Source organism: Ranitomeya variabilis, chromosome 3 (genome assembly GCF_051348905.1).
Source record: "Ranitomeya variabilis isolate aRanVar5 chromosome 3, aRanVar5.hap1, whole genome shotgun sequence".
Taxonomy (NCBI): domain Eukaryota; kingdom Metazoa; phylum Chordata; class Amphibia; order Anura; family Dendrobatidae; genus Ranitomeya; species Ranitomeya variabilis.
The window spans coordinates 376,425,088-376,440,720 of record NC_135234.1 but is presented as its reverse complement, the minus strand read 5'-3'; the positions used below and the strand labels follow the sequence as shown (position 1 = coordinate 376,440,720).

The 15,633-nt window shown below is 48.2% G+C and overlaps 44 pseudogenes; all 44 read left to right on the top strand.

Annotated features, from left to right (window-relative positions):
* The first annotated feature begins 146 nt into the window (after positions 1-146).
* Positions 147-322, top strand: LOC143818926 (U2 spliceosomal RNA; annotated as a pseudogene).
* Positions 323-499: 177 nt separating this feature from the next.
* LOC143763185 (U2 spliceosomal RNA) lies at positions 500-675 on the top strand (annotated as a pseudogene).
* Positions 676-852: 177 nt separating this feature from the next.
* On the top strand, positions 853-1,028 carry LOC143759813 (U2 spliceosomal RNA; annotated as a pseudogene).
* Positions 1,029-1,205: 177 nt separating this feature from the next.
* On the top strand, positions 1,206-1,381 carry LOC143818742 (U2 spliceosomal RNA; annotated as a pseudogene).
* A 177-nt stretch (positions 1,382-1,558) lies between these two features.
* On the top strand, positions 1,559-1,734 carry LOC143762827 (U2 spliceosomal RNA; annotated as a pseudogene).
* A 177-nt stretch (positions 1,735-1,911) lies between these two features.
* Positions 1,912-2,087, top strand: LOC143762164 (U2 spliceosomal RNA; annotated as a pseudogene).
* A 177-nt stretch (positions 2,088-2,264) lies between these two features.
* LOC143762282 (U2 spliceosomal RNA) lies at positions 2,265-2,441 on the top strand (annotated as a pseudogene).
* Positions 2,442-2,617: 176 nt separating this feature from the next.
* LOC143760066 (U2 spliceosomal RNA) lies at positions 2,618-2,793 on the top strand (annotated as a pseudogene).
* Positions 2,794-2,970: 177 nt separating this feature from the next.
* On the top strand, positions 2,971-3,149 carry LOC143762694 (U2 spliceosomal RNA; annotated as a pseudogene).
* A 174-nt stretch (positions 3,150-3,323) lies between these two features.
* LOC143760219 (U2 spliceosomal RNA) lies at positions 3,324-3,499 on the top strand (annotated as a pseudogene).
* A 177-nt stretch (positions 3,500-3,676) lies between these two features.
* Positions 3,677-3,854, top strand: LOC143759550 (U2 spliceosomal RNA; annotated as a pseudogene).
* A 175-nt stretch (positions 3,855-4,029) lies between these two features.
* LOC143760218 (U2 spliceosomal RNA) lies at positions 4,030-4,205 on the top strand (annotated as a pseudogene).
* Positions 4,206-4,382: 177 nt separating this feature from the next.
* Positions 4,383-4,560, top strand: LOC143759549 (U2 spliceosomal RNA; annotated as a pseudogene).
* A 175-nt stretch (positions 4,561-4,735) lies between these two features.
* On the top strand, positions 4,736-4,911 carry LOC143762163 (U2 spliceosomal RNA; annotated as a pseudogene).
* A 177-nt stretch (positions 4,912-5,088) lies between these two features.
* On the top strand, positions 5,089-5,265 carry LOC143762281 (U2 spliceosomal RNA; annotated as a pseudogene).
* A 176-nt stretch (positions 5,266-5,441) lies between these two features.
* On the top strand, positions 5,442-5,617 carry LOC143760065 (U2 spliceosomal RNA; annotated as a pseudogene).
* A 177-nt stretch (positions 5,618-5,794) lies between these two features.
* Positions 5,795-5,973, top strand: LOC143762693 (U2 spliceosomal RNA; annotated as a pseudogene).
* Positions 5,974-6,147: 174 nt separating this feature from the next.
* On the top strand, positions 6,148-6,323 carry LOC143760217 (U2 spliceosomal RNA; annotated as a pseudogene).
* Positions 6,324-6,500: 177 nt separating this feature from the next.
* Positions 6,501-6,678, top strand: LOC143759548 (U2 spliceosomal RNA; annotated as a pseudogene).
* Positions 6,679-6,853: 175 nt separating this feature from the next.
* Positions 6,854-7,029, top strand: LOC143760216 (U2 spliceosomal RNA; annotated as a pseudogene).
* Positions 7,030-7,206: 177 nt separating this feature from the next.
* LOC143759547 (U2 spliceosomal RNA) lies at positions 7,207-7,384 on the top strand (annotated as a pseudogene).
* Positions 7,385-7,559: 175 nt separating this feature from the next.
* Positions 7,560-7,735, top strand: LOC143762788 (U2 spliceosomal RNA; annotated as a pseudogene).
* A 177-nt stretch (positions 7,736-7,912) lies between these two features.
* LOC143761163 (U2 spliceosomal RNA) lies at positions 7,913-8,088 on the top strand (annotated as a pseudogene).
* Positions 8,089-8,265: 177 nt separating this feature from the next.
* LOC143759380 (U2 spliceosomal RNA) lies at positions 8,266-8,441 on the top strand (annotated as a pseudogene).
* Positions 8,442-8,618: 177 nt separating this feature from the next.
* Positions 8,619-8,794, top strand: LOC143761162 (U2 spliceosomal RNA; annotated as a pseudogene).
* Positions 8,795-8,971: 177 nt separating this feature from the next.
* LOC143759780 (U2 spliceosomal RNA) lies at positions 8,972-9,147 on the top strand (annotated as a pseudogene).
* A 177-nt stretch (positions 9,148-9,324) lies between these two features.
* Positions 9,325-9,502, top strand: LOC143759546 (U2 spliceosomal RNA; annotated as a pseudogene).
* Positions 9,503-9,677: 175 nt separating this feature from the next.
* LOC143760478 (U2 spliceosomal RNA) lies at positions 9,678-9,853 on the top strand (annotated as a pseudogene).
* A 177-nt stretch (positions 9,854-10,030) lies between these two features.
* LOC143761161 (U2 spliceosomal RNA) lies at positions 10,031-10,206 on the top strand (annotated as a pseudogene).
* Positions 10,207-10,383: 177 nt separating this feature from the next.
* On the top strand, positions 10,384-10,559 carry LOC143761160 (U2 spliceosomal RNA; annotated as a pseudogene).
* Positions 10,560-10,736: 177 nt separating this feature from the next.
* Positions 10,737-10,912, top strand: LOC143759779 (U2 spliceosomal RNA; annotated as a pseudogene).
* A 177-nt stretch (positions 10,913-11,089) lies between these two features.
* Positions 11,090-11,265, top strand: LOC143761158 (U2 spliceosomal RNA; annotated as a pseudogene).
* Positions 11,266-11,442: 177 nt separating this feature from the next.
* On the top strand, positions 11,443-11,618 carry LOC143761157 (U2 spliceosomal RNA; annotated as a pseudogene).
* A 177-nt stretch (positions 11,619-11,795) lies between these two features.
* LOC143761156 (U2 spliceosomal RNA) lies at positions 11,796-11,971 on the top strand (annotated as a pseudogene).
* Positions 11,972-12,148: 177 nt separating this feature from the next.
* Positions 12,149-12,324, top strand: LOC143761155 (U2 spliceosomal RNA; annotated as a pseudogene).
* Positions 12,325-12,501: 177 nt separating this feature from the next.
* On the top strand, positions 12,502-12,677 carry LOC143759778 (U2 spliceosomal RNA; annotated as a pseudogene).
* Positions 12,678-12,854: 177 nt separating this feature from the next.
* On the top strand, positions 12,855-13,030 carry LOC143761154 (U2 spliceosomal RNA; annotated as a pseudogene).
* A 177-nt stretch (positions 13,031-13,207) lies between these two features.
* LOC143760687 (U2 spliceosomal RNA) lies at positions 13,208-13,383 on the top strand (annotated as a pseudogene).
* Positions 13,384-13,560: 177 nt separating this feature from the next.
* LOC143760708 (U2 spliceosomal RNA) lies at positions 13,561-13,736 on the top strand (annotated as a pseudogene).
* Positions 13,737-13,913: 177 nt separating this feature from the next.
* LOC143761153 (U2 spliceosomal RNA) lies at positions 13,914-14,089 on the top strand (annotated as a pseudogene).
* A 177-nt stretch (positions 14,090-14,266) lies between these two features.
* Positions 14,267-14,442, top strand: LOC143761902 (U2 spliceosomal RNA; annotated as a pseudogene).
* A 177-nt stretch (positions 14,443-14,619) lies between these two features.
* Positions 14,620-14,795, top strand: LOC143761809 (U2 spliceosomal RNA; annotated as a pseudogene).
* Positions 14,796-14,972: 177 nt separating this feature from the next.
* On the top strand, positions 14,973-15,148 carry LOC143818741 (U2 spliceosomal RNA; annotated as a pseudogene).
* A 177-nt stretch (positions 15,149-15,325) lies between these two features.
* Positions 15,326-15,501, top strand: LOC143761152 (U2 spliceosomal RNA; annotated as a pseudogene).
* Positions 15,502-15,633: the final 132 nt, after the last annotated feature.

The following is a 15,633-nucleotide window of genomic DNA, read 5'->3' as shown; positions in this document are numbered from 1 at the left end:
AACACACGCACACCGCAGAACTATCATCTACAGAACTTCCAGAGTTTCTGGAAAATGTCTTCCCTGCGGCAATCTTTTGCTATGTCTCCACAGTGGGTTTCGGTTGTAGGCCTTGGTGCGGCCCAAGTGGCAAACCATTTCTGATCATCGCTTCTCGGCCAAATGGCTCAAGATCAAGCGTAGTGTCTGTTCTTATCTGATACGTCCCCTATTTGGGGACCATATATTAAATAGATTTTTGGAATAGGGAGCTGGAAATGGAGCTTGCTTTGTCGCACGGAACCTTCATGTGCTGTCACAATGGGGATGGAGGGTGTGGTTATGCAGATTCAAAACGCGTTGTGCACAGCTTGAACACACGCACACCGCAGAACTGTCATCGACAGAGCTTCCAGAGTTTCTGGAAAATGTCTTCCCTGCGGCAATCTTTTGCTATGTCTCCACAGTGGGTTTCGGTTTTAGGCCTTGGTGCGGCCCAAGTGGCAACCCATTTCTGATCATCGCTTGTCGGCCAAATGGCTCAAGTTTAAGCGTAGTGTCTGTTCTTATCTGATACGTCCCCTATTTGGGGACCATATATTAAATGGATTTTTGGAATAGGGAGCTGGAAATGGAGCTTGCTTTGTCACACGGAACCTTCACGTGCTGTCACAATGGGGATGGAGGGTGTGGTTATGCAGATTCAAAACGCGTTGTGCACAGCTTGAACACACGCACACCGCAGAACTGTCATCTACAGAGCTTCCAGAGTTTTTGGAAAATGTCTTCCCTGCGGCAATCTTTTGCTATGTCTCCACAGTGGGTTTCGGTTGTAGGCCTTGGTGCGGCCCAAGTGGCAAACCATTTCTGATCATCGCTTCTCGGCCAAATGGCTCAAGATCAAGAGTAGTGTCTGTTCTTATCTGATACGTCCCCTATTTGGGGACCATATATTAAATAGATTTTTGGAATAGGGAGCTGGAAATGGAGCTTGCTTTGTCGCACGGAACCTTCACGTGCTGTCACAATGGGGATGGAGGGTGTGGTTATGCAGATTCAAAACGCGTTGTGCACAGCTTGAACACACGCACACCGCAGAACTGTCATCTACAGAGCTTCCAGAGTTTCTGGAAAATGTCTTCCCTGCGGCAATCTTTTGCTATGTCTCCACAGTGGGTTTCGGTTGTAGGCCTTGGTGTGGCCCAAGTGGCAAACCATTTCTGATCATCGCTTCTCGGCCAAATGGCTCAAGATCAAGCGTAGTGTCTGTTCTTATCTGATACGTCCCCTATTTGGGGACCATATATTAAATGGATTTTTGGAATAGGGAGCTGGAAATGGAGCTTGCTTCGTCGCACGGAACCTTCACGTGCTGTCACAATGGGGATGGAGGGTGTGGTTATGCAGATTCAAAACGCGTTGTGCACAGCTTGAACACACGCACACCACAGAACTGTCATCTACAGAGCTTCCAGAGTTTCTGGAAAATGTCTTCCCTGCGGCAATCTTTTGCTATGTCCCCACAGTGGGTTTCGGTTGTAGGCCTTGGTGCGGCCCAAGTGGCAAACCATTTCTGATCATCGCATCTCGGCCAAATGGCTCAAGATCAAGCGTAGAGTCTGTTCTTATCTGATACGTCCCCTATTTGGGGACCATATATTAAATGGATTTTTGGAATAGGATGCTGGAAATGGAGCTTGCTTTGTCGCACGGAACCTTCACGTGCTGTCACAATGGGGATGGAGGGTGTGGTTATGCAGATTCAAAACGCGTTGTGCACAGCTTGAACACACGCACACCGCAGAACTGTCATCTACAGAGCTTCCAGAGTTTCTGGAAAATGTCTTCCCTGCGGCAATCTTTTGCTATGTCTCCACAGTGGGTTTCGGTTGTAGGCCTTGGTGCGGCCCAAATGGCAAACCATTTCTGATCATCGCTTCTCGGCCAAATGGCTCAAGATCAAGCGTAGAGTCTGTTCTTATCTGATACGTCCCCTATTTGGGGACCATATATTAAATGGATTTTTGGAATAGGGAGCTGGCAATGGAGCTTGCTTTGTCGCACGGAACCTTCACGTGCTGTCACAATGGGGATGGAGGGTGTGGTTATGCAGATTCGAAACGCGTTGTATACAGCTTGAACACACGCACACCGCAGAACTGTCATCTACAGAGCTTCCAGAGTTTCTGGAAAATGTCTTCCCTGCGGCAATCTTTTGCTATGTCTCCACAGTGGGTTTCGGTTGTAGGCCTTGGTGCGGCCCAAGTGGCAAACCATTTCTGATCATCGCTTCTCGGCCAAATGGCTCAAGATCAAGCGTAGTGTCTGTTCTTATCTGATACGTACCCTATTTGGGGACCATATATTAAATAGATTTTTGGAATAGGGAACTGGAAATGGAGCTTGCTTTGTCGCACGGAACCTTCACTTGCTGTCACAATGGGGATGGAGGGTGTGGTTATGCAGATTCAAAACGCGTTGTGCACAGCTTGAACACACGCACACCGCAGAACTGTCATCTACAGAACTTCCAGAGTTTCTGGAAAATGTCTTCCCTGCGGCAATCTTTTGCTATGTCTCCACAGTGGGTTTCGGTTGTAGGCCTTGGTGCGGCCCAAGTGGCACACCATTTCTGATCATCGCTTCTCGGCCAAATGGCTCAAGATCAAGCGTAGTGTCTGTTCTTATCTGATACGTCCCCTATTTGGGGACCATATATTAAATGGATTTTTGGAATAGGGAGCTGGAAATGGAGCTTGCTTTGTCGCACGGAACCTTCACGTGCTGTCACAATGGGGATGGAGGGTGTGGTTATGCAGATTCAAAACGCGTTGTGCACAGCTTGAACACACGCACACCGCAGAACTGTCATCTACAGAGCTTCCAGAGTTTCTGGAAAATGTCTTCCCTGCGGCAATCTTTTGCTATGTCTCCACAGTGGGTTTCAGTTGTAGGCCTTGGGGCGGCCCAAGTGGCAAACCATTTCTGATCATCGCTTCTCGGCCAAATGGCTCAAGATCAAGCGTAGTGTCTGTTCTTCTCGGATACGTCCCCTATTTGGGGACCATATATTAAATGGATTTTTGGAATAGGGAGCTGGAAATGGAGCTTGCTTTGTCACACGGAACCTTCACGTGCTGTCACAATGGGGATGGAGGGTGTGATTATGCAGATTCAAAACGCGTTGTGCACAGCTTGAACACACGCACACCGCAGAACTGTCATCGACAAAGTTTCCAGAGTTTCTGGAAAATGTCTTCCCTGCGGCAATCTTTTGCTATGTCTCCACAGTGGGTTTCAGTTGTAGGCCTTGGTGCGGCCCAAGTGGCAAACCATTTCTGATCATCGTTTCTCGGCCAAATGGCTCAAGATCAAGCGTAGTGTCTGTTCTTATCTGATACGTCCCCTATTTGGGGACCATATATTAAATAGATTTTTGGAATAGGGAGCTGGAAATGGAGCTTGCTTTGTCGCACAGAACCTTCACGTGCTGTCACAATGAGGATGGAGGGTGTGGTTATGCAGATTCAAAATGCGTTGTGCACAGCTTGAACACACGCACACCGCAGAACTGTCATCTACAGAGCTTCCAGGGTTTCTGGAAAATGTCTTCCCTGCGGCAATCTTTTGCTATGTCTCCACAGTGGGTTACGGTTGTAGGCCTTGGTGAGGCCTAAGTGGCAAACCATTTCTGATCATCGCTTCTCGGCCAAATGGCTCAAGATCAAGCGTAGTGTCTGTTCTTATCTGATACGTCCCCTATTTGGGGACCATATATTAAATGGATTTTTGGAAAACGGAGCTGGAAATGGAGCTTGCTTCGTCGGACGGAACCTTCACATGCTGTCACAATGGGGATGGAGGGTGTGGTTATGCAGATTCAAAACGCGTTGTGCACAGCTTGAACACACGCACACCGCAGAACTGTCATCGACAGAGCTTCCAGAGTTTCTGGAAAATGTCTTCCCTGCGGCAATCTTTTGCTATGTCTCCACAGTGGGTTTCGGTTGTAGGCCTTGGTGCGGCCCAAGTGGCAAACCATTTCTGATCATCGTTTCTCGGCCAAATGGCTCAAGATCAAGCGTAGTGTCTGTTCTTATCTGATACGTCCCCTATTTGGGGACCATATATTAAATAGATTTTTGGAATAGGGAGCTGGAAATGGAGCTTGCTTTGTCGCACAGAACCTTCACGTGCTGTCACAATGAGGATGGAGGGTGTGGTTATGCAGATTCAAAATGCGTTGTGCACAGCTTGAACACACGCACACCGCAGAACTGTCATCTACAGAGCTTCCAGGGTTTCTGGAAAATGTCTTCCCTGCGGCAATCTTTTGCTATGTCTCCACAGTGGGTTACGGTTGTAGGCCTTGGTGAGGCCTAAGTGGCAAACCATTTCTGATCATCGCTTCTCGGCCAAATGGCTCAAGATCAAGCGTAGTGTCTGTTCTTATCTGATACGTCCCCTATTTGGGGACCATATATTAAATGGATTTTTGGAAAACGGAGCTGGAAATGGAGCTTGCTTCGTCGGACGGAACCTTCACATGCTGTCACAATGGGGATGGAGGGTGTGGTTATGCAGATTCAAAACGCGTTGTGCACAGCTTGAACACACGCACACCGCAGAACTGTCATCGACAGAGCTTCCAGAGTTTCTGGAAAATGTCTTCCCTGCGGCAATCTTTTGCTATGTCTCCACAGTGGGTTTCGGTTGTAGGCCTTGGTGCGGCCCAAATGGCAAACCATTTCTGATCATCGCTTCTCGGCCAAATGGCTCAAGATCAAGCGTAGAGTCTGTTCTTATCTGATACGTCCCCTATTTGGGGACCATATATTAAATGGATTTTTGGAATAGGGAGCTGGCAATGGAGCTTGCTTTGTCGCACGGAACCTTCACGTGCTGTCACAATGGGGATGGAGGGTGTGGTTATGCAGATTCGAAACGCGTTGTATACAGCTTGAACACACGCACACCGCAGAACTGTCATCTACAGAGCTTCCAGAGTTTCTGGAAAATGTCTTCCCTGCGGCAATCTTTTGCTATGTCTCCACAGTGGGTTTCGGTTGTAGGCCTTGGTGCGGCCCAAGTGGCAAACCATTTCTGATCATCGCTTCTCGGCCAAATGGCTCAAGATCAAGCGTAGTGTCTGTTCTTATCTGATACGTACCCTATTTGGGGACCATATATTAAATAGATTTTTGGAATAGGGAACTGGAAATGGAGCTTGCTTTGTCGCACGGAACCTTCACTTGCTGTCACAATGGGGATGGAGGGTGTGGTTATGCAGATTCAAAACGCGTTGTGCACAGCTTGAACACACGCACACCGCAGAACTGTCATCTACAGAACTTCCAGAGTTTCTGGAAAATGTCTTCCCTGCGGCAATCTTTTGCTATGTCTCCACAGTGGGTTTCGGTTGTAGGCCTTGGTGCGGCCCAAGTGGCACACCATTTCTGATCATCGCTTCTCGGCCAAATGGCTCAAGATCAAGCGTAGTGTCTGTTCTTATCTGATACGTCCCCTATTTGGGGACCATATATTAAATGGATTTTTGGAATAGGGAGCTGGAAATGGAGCTTGCTTTGTCGCACGGAACCTTCACGTGCTGTCACAATGGGGATGGAGGGTGTGGTTATGCAGATTCAAAACGCGTTGTGCACAGCTTGAACACACGCACACCGCAGAACTGTCATCTACAGAGCTTCCAGAGTTTCTGGAAAATGTCTTCCCTGCGGCAATCTTTTGCTATGTCTCCACAGTGGGTTTCAGTTGTAGGCCTTGGGGCGGCCCAAGTGGCAAACCATTTCTGATCATCGCTTCTCGGCCAAATGGCTCAAGATCAAGCGTAGTGTCTGTTCTTCTCGGATACGTCCCCTATTTGGGGACCATATATTAAATGGATTTTTGGAATAGGGAGCTGGAAATGGAGCTTGCTTTGTCACACGGAACCTTCACGTGCTGTCACAATGGGGATGGAGGGTGTGATTATGCAGATTCAAAACGCGTTGTGCACAGCTTGAACACACGCACACCGCAGAACTGTCATCGACAAAGTTTCCAGAGTTTCTGGAAAATGTCTTCCCTGCGGCAATCTTTTGCTATGTCTCCACAGTGGGTTTCAGTTGTAGGCCTTGGTGCGGCCCAAGTGGCAAACCATTTCTGATCATCGTTTCTCGGCCAAATGGCTCAAGATCAAGCGTAGTGTCTGTTCTTATCTGATACGTCCCCTATTTGGGGACCATATATTAAATAGATTTTTGGAATAGGGAGCTGGAAATGGAGCTTGCTTTGTCGCACAGAACCTTCACGTGCTGTCACAATGAGGATGGAGGGTGTGGTTATGCAGATTCAAAATGCGTTGTGCACAGCTTGAACACACGCACACCGCAGAACTGTCATCTACAGAGCTTCCAGGGTTTCTGGAAAATGTCTTCCCTGCGGCAATCTTTTGCTATGTCTCCACAGTGGGTTACGGTTGTAGGCCTTGGTGAGGCCTAAGTGGCAAACCATTTCTGATCATCGCTTCTCGGCCAAATGGCTCAAGATCAAGCGTAGTGTCTGTTCTTATCTGATACGTCCCCTATTTGGGGACCATATATTAAATGGATTTTTGGAAAACGGAGCTGGAAATGGAGCTTGCTTCGTCGGACGGAACCTTCACATGCTGTCACAATGGGGATGGAGGGTGTGGTTATGCAGATTCAAAACGCGTTGTGCACAGCTTGAACACACGCACACCGCAGAACTGTCATCGACAGAGCTTCCAGAGTTTCTGGAAAATGTCTTCCCTGCGGCAATCTTTTGCTATGTCTCCACAGTGGGTTTCGGTTGTAGGCCTTGGTGCGGCCCAAGTGGCAAACCATTTCTGATCATCGTTTCTCGGCCAAATGGCTCAAGATCAAGCGTAGTGTCTGTTCTTATCTGATACGTCCCCTATTTGGGGACCATATATTAAATAGATTTTTGGAATAGGGAGCTGGAAATGGAGCTTGCTTTGTCGCACAGAACCTTCACGTGCTGTCACAATGAGGATGGAGGGTGTGGTTATGCAGATTCAAAATGCGTTGTGCACAGCTTGAACACACGCACACCGCAGAACTGTCATCTACAGAGCTTCCAGGGTTTCTGGAAAATGTCTTCCCTGCGGCAATCTTTTGCTATGTCTCCACAGTGGGTTACGGTTGTAGGCCTTGGTGAGGCCTAAGTGGCAAACCATTTCTGATCATCGCTTCTCGGCCAAATGGCTCAAGATCAAGCGTAGTGTCTGTTCTTATCTGATACGTCCCCTATTTGGGGACCATATATTAAATGGATTTTTGGAAAACGGAGCTGGAAATGGAGCTTGCTTCGTCGGACGGAACCTTCACATGCTGTCACAATGGGGATGGAGGGTGTGGTTATGCAGATTCAAAACGCGTTGTGCACAGCTTGAACACACGCACACCGCAGAACTGTCATCGACAGAGCTTCCAGAGTTTCTGGAAAATGTCTTCCCTGCGGCAATCTTTTGCTATGTCTCCACAGTGGGTTTCGGTTGTAGGCCTTGGTGCGGCCCAAGTGGCAAACCATTTCTGATCATCGCTTCTTGGCCAAATGGCTCAAGATCAAGCGTAGTGTCTGCTCTTATCTGATATGTCCCCTATTTGGGGACCATATATTAAATAGATTTTTGGAATAGGGAGCTGGAAATGGAGCATGCTTTGTCGCACGGAACCTTCACGTGCTGTCACAATGGGGATGGAGGGTGTGGTTATGCAGATTCAAAACGCGTTGTGCACAGCTTGAACACACGCACACCGCAGAACTATCATCTACAGAACCTCCAGAGTTTCTGGAAAATGTCTTCCCTGCGGCAATCTTTTGCTATGTCTCCACAGTGGGTTTCGGTTGTAGGCCTTGGTGCGGCCCAAGTGGCAAACCATTTCTGATCATCGCTTCTCGGCCAAATGGCTCAAGATCAAGCGTAGTGTCTGTTCTTATCTGATACGTCCCCTATTTGGGGACCATATATTAAATGGATTTTTGGAATAGGGAGCTGGAAATGGAGCTTGCTTTGTCACACGGAACCTTCACGTGCTGTCACAATGGGGATGGAGGGTGTGGTTATGCAGATTCAAAACGCGTTGTGCACAGCTTGAACACACGCACACTGCAGAACTGTCATCGACAGAGCTTCCAGAGTTTCTGGAAAATGTCTTCCCTGCGGCAATCTTTTGCTATGTCTCCACAGTGGGTTTCGGTTGTAGGCCTTGGTGCGGCCCAAGTGGCAAACCATTTCTGATCATCGCTTCTCGGCCAAATGGCTCAAGATCAAGCGTAGTGTCTGTTCTTATCTGATACGTCCCCTATTTGGGGACCATATATTAAATAGATTTTTGGAATAGGGAGCTGGAAATGGAGCTTGCTTTGTCGCACGGAACCTTCACGTGCTGTCACAGTGGGGATGGAGGGTGTGGTTATGCAGATTCAAAACGCGTTGTGCACAGCTTGAACACACGCACACCGCAGAACTGTCATCGACAGAGCTTCCAGAGTTTCTGGAAAATGTCTTCCCTGCGGCAATCTTTTGCTATGTCTCCACAGTGGGTTTCGGTTTTAGGCCTTGGTGCGGCCCAAGTGGCAAACCATTTCTGATCATCGCTTCTCGGCCAAATGGCTCAAGATCAAGCGTAGTGTCTGTTCTTATCTGATACGTCCCCTATTTGGGGACCATATATTAAATGGATTTTTGGAATAGGGAGCTGGAAATGGAGCTTGCTTTGTCACACGGAACCTTCACGTGCTGTCACAATGGGGATGGAGGGTGTGGTTATGCAGATTCAAAACGCGTTGTGCACAGCTTGAACACACGCACACCGCAGAACTGTCATCTACAGAGCTTCCAGAGTTTTTGGAAAATGTCTTCCCTGCGGCAATCTTTTGCTATGTCTCCACAGTGGGTTTCGGTTGTAGGCCTTGGTGCGGCCCAAGTGGCAAACCATTTCTGATCATCGCTTCTCGGCCAAATGGCTCAAGATCAAGCGTAGTGTCTGTTCTTATCTGATACGTCCCCTATTTGGGGACCATATATTAAATAGATTTTTGGAATAGGGAGCTGGAAATGGAGCTTGCTTTGTCGCACGGAACCTTCACGTGCTGTCACAATGGGGATGGAGGGTGTGGTTATGCAGATTCAAAACGCGTTGTGCACAGCTTGAACACACGCACACCGCAGAACTGTCATCGACAGAGCTTCCAGAGTTTCTGGAAAATGTCTTCCCTGCGGCAATCTTTTGCTATGTCTCCACAGTGGGTTTCGGTTTTAGGCCTTGGTGCGGCCCAAGTGGCAAACCATTTCTGATCATCGCTTCTCGGCCAAATGGCTCAAGATCAAGCGTAGTGTCTGTTCTTATCTGATACGTCCCCTATTTGGGGACCATATATTAAATGGATTTTTGGAAAACGGAGCTGGAAATGGAGCTTGCTTCGTCGGACGGAACCTTCACATGCTGTCACAATGGGGATGGAGGGTGTGGTTATGCAGATTCAAAACGCGTTGTGCACAGCTTGAACACACGCACACCGCAGAACTGTCATCGACAGAGCTTCCAGAGTTTCTGGAAAATGTCTTCCCTGCGGCAATCTTTTGCTATGTCTCCACAGTGGGTTTCGGTTGTAGGCCTTGGTGCGGCCCAAGTGGCAAACCATTTCTGATCATCGCTTCTTGGCCAAATGGCTCAAGATCAAGCGTAGTGTCTGCTCTTATCTGATATGTCCCCTATTTGGGGACCATATATTAAATAGATTTTTGGAATAGGGTGCTGGAAATGGAGCTTGCTTTGTCGCACGGAACCTTCACGTGCTGTCACAATGGGGATGGAGGGTGTGGTTATGCAGATTCAAAACGCGTTGTGCACAGCTTGAACACACGCACACCGCAGAACTATCATCTACAGAACTTCCAGAGTTTCTGGAAAATGTCTTCCCTGCGGCAATCTTTTGCTATGTCTCCACAGTGGGTTTCGGTTGTAGGCCTTGGTGCGGCCCAAGTGGCAAACCATTTCTGATCATCGCTTCTCGGCCAAATGGCTCAAGATCAAGCGTAGTGTCTGTTCTTATCTGATACGTCCCCTATTTGGGGACCATATATTAAATGGATTTTTGGAATAGGGAGCTGGAAATGGAGCTTGCTTTGTCACACGGAACCTTCACGTGCTGTCACAATGGGGATGGAGGGTGTGGTTATGCAGATTCAAAACGCGTTGTGCACAGCTTGAACACACGCACACCGCAGAACTATCATCTACAGAACTTCCAGAGTTTCTGGAAAATGTCTTCCCTGCGGCAATCTTTTGCTATGTCTCCACAGTGGGTTTCGGTTGTAGGCCTTGGTGCGGCCCAAGTGGCAAACCATTTCTGATCATCGCTTCTCGGCCAAATGGCTCAAGATCAAGCGTAGTGTCTGTTCTTATCTGATACGTCCCCTATTTGGGGACCATATATTAAATGGATTTTTGGAATAGGGAGCTGGAAATGGAGCTTGCTTTGTCACACGGAACCTTCACGTGCTGTCACAATGGGGATGGAGGGTGTGGTTATGCAGATTCAAAACGCGTTGTGCACAGCTTGAACACACGCACACTGCAGAACTGTCATCGACAGAGCTTCCAGAGTTTCTGGAAAATGTCTTCCCTGCGGCAATCTTTTGCTATGTCTCCACAGTGGGTTTCGGTTGTAGGCCTTGGTGCGGCCCAAGTGGCAAACCATTTCTGATCATCGCTTCTCGGCCAAATGGCTCAAGATCAAGCGTAGTGTCTGTTCTTATCTGATACGTCCCCTATTTGGGGACCATATATTAAATAGATTTTTGGAATAGGGAGCTGGAAATGGAGCTTGCTTTGTCGCACGGAACCTTCACGTGCTGTCACAATGGGGATGGAGGGTGTGGTTATGCAGATTCAAAACGCGTTGTGCACAGCTTGAACACACGCACACCGCAGAACTGTCATCGACAGAGCTTCCAGAGTTTCTGGAAAATGTCTTCCCTGCGGCAATCTTTTGCTATGTCTCCACAGTGGGTTTCGGTTTTAGGCCTTGGTGCGGCCCAAGTGGCAAACCATTTCTGATCATCGCTTCTCGGCCAAATGGCTCAAGATCAAGCGTAGTGTCTGTTCTTATCTGATACGTCCCCTATTTGGGGACCATATATTAAATGGATTTTTGGAATAGGGAGCTGGAAATGGAGCTTGCTTTGTCACACGGAACCTTCACGTGCTGTCACAATGGGGATGGAGGGTGTGGTTATGCAGATTCAAAACGTGTTGTGCACAGCTTGAACACACGCACACCGCAGAACTGTCATCTACAGAGCTTCCAGAGTTTTTGGAAAATGTCTTCCCTGCGGCAATCTTTTGCTATGTCTCCACAGTGGGTTTCGGTTGTAGGCCTTGGTGCGGCCCAAGTGGCAAACCATTTCTGATCATCGCTTCTCGGCCAAATGGCTCAAGATCAAGCGTAGTGTCTGTTCTTATCTGATACGTCCCCTATTTGGGGACCATATATTAAATGGATTTTTGGAATAGGGAGCTGGAAATGGAGCTTGCTTTGTCACACGGAACCTTCACGTGCTGTCACAATGGGGATGGAGGGTGTGGTTATGCAGATTCAAAACGCGTTGTGCACAGCTTGAACACACGCACACTGCAGAACTGTCATCTACAGAGCTTCCAGAGTTTTTGGAAAATGTCTTCCCTGCGGCAATCTTTTGCTATGTCTCCACAGTGGGTTTCGGTTTTAGGCCTTGGTGCGGCCCAAGTGGCAAACCATTTCTGATCATCGCTTCTCGGCCAAATGGCTCAAGATCAAGCGTAGTGTCTGTTCTTATCTGATACGTCCCCTATTTGGGGACCATATATTAAATGGATTTTTGGAATAGGGAGCTGGAAATGGAGCTTGCTTTGTCACACGGAACCTTCACGTGCTGTCACAATGGGGATGGAGGGTGTGGTTATGCAGATTCAAAACGTGTTGTGCACAGCTTGAACACACGCACACCGCAGAACTGTCATCTACAGAGCTTCCAGAGTTTTTGGAAAATGTCTTCCCTGCGGCAATCTTTTGCTATGTCTCCACAGTGGGTTTCGGTTGTAGGCCTTGGTGCGGCCCAAGTGGCAAACCATTTCTGATCATCGCTTCTCGGCCAAATGGCTCAAGATCAAGCGTAGTGTCTGTTCTTATCTGATACGTCCCCTATTTGGGGACCATATATTAAATGGATTTTTGGAATAGGGAGCTGGAAATGGAGCTTGCTTTGTCACACGGAACCTTCACGTGCTGTCACAATGGGGATGGAGGGTGTGGTTATGCAGATTCAAAACGCGTTGTGCACAGCTTGAACACACGCACACTGCAGAACTGTCATCGACAGAGCTTCCAGAGTTTCTGGAAAATGTCTTCCCTGCGGCAATCTTTTGCTATGTCTCCACAGTGGGTTTCGGTTGTAGGCCTTGGTGCGGCCCAAGTGGCAAACCATTTCTGATCATCGCTTCTCGGCCAAATGGCTCAAGATCAAGCGTAGTGTCTGTTCTTATCTGATACGTCCCCTATTTGGGGACCATATATTAAATAGATTTTTGGAATAGGGAGCTGGAAATGGAGCTTGCTTTGTCGCACGGAACCTTCACGTGCTGTCACAATGGGGATGGAGGGTGTGGTTATGCAGATTCAAAACGCGTTGTGCACAGCTTGAACACACGCACACCGCAGAACTGTCATCGACAGAGCTTCCAGAGTTTCTGGAAAATGTCTTCCCTGCGGCAATCTTTTGCTATGTCTCCACAGTGGGTTTCGGTTTTAGGCCTTGGTGCGGCCCAAGTGGCAAACCATTTCTGATCATCGCTTCTCGGCCAAATGGCTCAAGATCAAGCGTAGTGTCTGTTCTTATCTGATACGTCCCCTATTTGGGGACCATATATTAAATGGATTTTTGGAATAGGGAGCTGGAAATGGAGCTTGCTTTGTCACACGGAACCTTCACGTGCTGTCACAATGGGGATGGAGGGTGTGGTTATGCAGATTCAAAACGTGTTGTGCACAGCTTGAACACACGCACACCGCAGAACTGTCATCTACAGAGCTTCCAGAGTTTTTGGAAAATGTCTTCCCTGCGGCAATCTTTTGCTATGTCTCCACAGTGGGTTTCGGTTGTAGGCCTTGGTGCGGCCCAAGTGGCAAACCATTTCTGATCATCGCTTCTCGGCCAAATGGCTCAAGATCAAGCGTAGTGTCTGTTCTTATCTGATACGTCCCCTATTTGGGGACCATATATTAAATAGATTTTTGGAATAGGGAGCTGGAAATGGAGCTTGCTTTGTCACACGGAACCTTCACGTGCTGTCACAATGGGGATGGAGGGTGTGGTTATGCAGATTCAAAACGCGTTGTGCACTGCTTGAACACACGCACACCGCAGAACTGTCATCTACAGAGCTTCCAGAGTTTTTGGAAAATGTCTTCCCTGCGGCAATCTTTTGCTATGTCTCCACAGTGGGTTTCGGTTGTAGGCCTTGGTGTGGCCCAAGTGGCAAACCATTTCTGATCATCGCTTCTCGGCCAAATGGCTCAAGATCAAGCGTAGTGTCTGTTCTTATCTGATACATCCCCTATTTGGGGACCATATATTAAATGGATTTTTGGAATAGGGAGCTGGAAATGGAGCTTGCTTCGTCGCACGGAACCTTCACGTGCTGTCACAATGGGGATGGAGGGTGTGGTTATGCAGATTCAAAACGCGTTGTGCACAGCTTGAACACACGCACACCGCAGAACTGTCATCTACAGAGCTTCCAGAGTTTCTGGAAAATGTCTTCCCTGCGGCAATCTTTTGCTATGTCTCCACAGTGGGTTTCGGTTGTAGGCCTTGGTGCGGCCCAAGTGGCAAACCATTTCTGATCATCGCTTCTCGGCCAAATGGCTCAAGATCAAGCGTAGTGTCTGTTCTTATCTGATACGTCCCCTATTTGGGGACCATATATTAAATGGATTTTTGGAATAGGGAGCTGGAAATGGAGCTTGCTTTGTCACACGGAACCTTCACGTGCTGTCACAATGGGGATGGAGGGTGTGGTTATGCAGATTCGAAACGCGTTGTGCACAGCTTGAACACACGCACACCGCAGAACTGTCATCTACAGAGCTTCCAGAGTTTCTGGAAAATGTCTTCCCTGCGGCAATCTTTTGCTAAGTCTCCACAGTGGGTTTCGGTTGTAGGCCTTGGTGCGGCCCAAGTGGCAAATCATTTCTGATCATCGCTTCTCGGCCAAATGGCTCAAGATCAAGCGTAGAGTCTGTTCTTATCTGATACGTCCCCTATTTGGGGACCATATATTAAATGGATTTTTGGAATAGGATGCTGGAAATGGAGCTTGCTTTGTCGCACGGAACCTTCACGTGCTGTCACAATGGGGATGGAGGGTGTGGTTATGCAGATTCAAAACGCGTTGTGCACTGCTTGAACACACGCACACCGCAGAACTGTCATCTACAGAGCTTCCAGAGTTTTTGGAAAATGTCTTCCCTGCGGCAATCTTTTGCTATGTCTCCACAGTGGGTTTCGGTTGTAGGCCTTGGTGCGGCCCAAGTGGCAAACCATTTCTGATCATCGCTTCTCGGCCAAATGGCTCAAGATCAAGTGTAGTGTCTGTTCTTATCTGATACGTCCCCTATTTGGGGACCATATATTAAATAGATTTTTGGAATAGGGAGCTGGAAATGGAGCTTGCTTTGTCGCACGGAACCTTCACGTGCTGTCACAATGGGGATGGAGGGTGTGGTTATGCAGATTCAAAACGCGTTGTGCACAGCTTGAACACACGCACACCGCAGAACTGTCATCTACAGAGCTTCCAGAGTTTCTGGAAAATGTCTTCCCTGCGGCAATCTTTTGCTATGTCTCCACAGTGGGTTTCGGTTGTAGGCCTTGGTGTGGCCCAAGTGGCAAACCATTTCTGATCATCGCTTCTCGGCCAAATGGCTCAAGATCAAGCGTAGTGTCTGTTCTTATCTGATACGTCCCCTATTTGGGGACCATATATTAAATGGATTTTTGGAATAGGGAGCTGGAAATGGAGCTTGCTTCGTCGCACGGAACCTTCACGTGCTGTCACAATGGGGATGGAGGGTGTGGTTATGCAGATTCAAAACGCGTTGTGCACAGCTTGAACACACGCACACCGCAGAACTGTCATCTACAGAGCTTCCAGAGTTTCTGGAAAATGTCTTCCCTGCGGCAATCTTTTGCTATGTCTCCACAGTGGGTTTCGGTTGTAGGCCTTGGTGCGGCCCAAGTGGCAAACCATTTCTGATCATCGCTTCTCGGCCAAATGGCTCAAGATCAAGCGTAGTGTCTGTTCTTATCTGATACGTCCCCTATTTGGGGACCATATATTAAATGGATTTTTGGAATAGGGAGCTGGAAATGGAGCTTGCTTTGTCACACGGAACCTTCACGTGCTGTCACAATGGGGATGGAGGGTGTGGTTATGCAGATTCGAAACGCGTTGTGCACAGCTTGAACACACGCACACCGCAGAACTGTCATCTACAGAGCTTTCAGAGTTTCTGGAAAATGTCTTCCCTGCGGCAATCTTTTGCTAAGTCTCCACAGTGGGTTTC